At 33.6% G+C, this 1055-nt stretch overlaps 1 non-coding gene across 1 annotated transcript; it reads right to left on the reverse strand.

The window, feature by feature from the left end:
- Positions 1 to 249: 249 nt before the first annotated feature.
- LOC124989812 (U1 spliceosomal RNA) lies at positions 250 to 408 on the reverse strand. The gene has a single exon (XR_007109630.1). It is a non-coding gene; the product is annotated as a U1 spliceosomal RNA (small nuclear RNA).
- Positions 409 to 1055: the final 647 nt, after the last annotated feature.

Genomic DNA, 1055 nt, shown 5'->3' on the forward strand with positions numbered 1-1055 from the left:
TCTTTAACTACAGTTGTTCATTTGTTTAACTCTTTCAGCCCTAGTAGTTTTGGCTTCATGTATCTTGAAGTATTTTTAGTTTATACACACTTAAGCTTTTTATGGTCTTATGAATTTACCTCTTTATCATTATGTTATGTCCTCTTTATCACTTTCAGCATATTTTTGCCTTTGTATTTATAAAGGGTTTATTTTACAGACAGCATGTAGTCAGACCTCATGCCTCACTTTTTAAATTTTTTAGTGTCCAGAGAAATCATGAACGTGTGATTCCCAGCAGTATGAATTTCAGACTTATTGCCTACAAGTGGGGAGATTGCAGGGATTAGTACCCCTGAGGGGCAATGGACAAGTCTTGCTTTGGAAAAATCACCTTCATGATCCTGGTATCTCCCACCAAGTAAGTATTGCTCTTGCTTCCAAAAAAAGAAAAAAAAAACTGACAATTTGCATTTTAATGTGGTAATTTTATGCAATTATTGATATATTGAAACCTACCCTTCTGCTCTTTTTTTTATATTTATTTGGTCTAGTCTGGTTCCTTTCTCTGCATACTTATGTTTTTTGCCCTAATGAAATCTTTTTTGATTCCATTTCATCTCTATGCTTGCTTATTTTTTGTATCTGTATTATAAACTTTTTAATAGCTGCCCAAGGTTGGCTGATATGTGTGCATCTTTAATTATTCACAGTCCACCTTGAACTATTCCTCAGGCAGTTAAGGTCTCACAACTCATAACTCTGTGCTCGAAAGTTCTCCTTTCCATCCTGTGTGCTACCGTTTTCATGAATTTTAATTTTAAATATTCTGCAAACACACGGCCCCTGGCTACTACTTTCATTTTAGCCATTTAGTGATCCTTTAGAGCAATTTATCAAATTAATCATGTCATTTCTGATATTTACCTTCTTTTTGAGCACTTTCATAATCTTCGTTTCCTTAGGAACTACTCAGTTTCTAGTACATTCTTTCTGCTAAAGTACTTATTTAAAGCACTGGTCTGCTGATAATTACCTCTTTAGTTTTGTTAAAAACACTATTTATTTGACTTTGT

Source organism: Sciurus carolinensis, chromosome 7 (genome assembly GCF_902686445.1).
Source record: "Sciurus carolinensis chromosome 7, mSciCar1.2, whole genome shotgun sequence".
Lineage (NCBI taxonomy): Eukaryota > Metazoa > Chordata > Mammalia > Rodentia > Sciuridae > Sciurus > Sciurus carolinensis.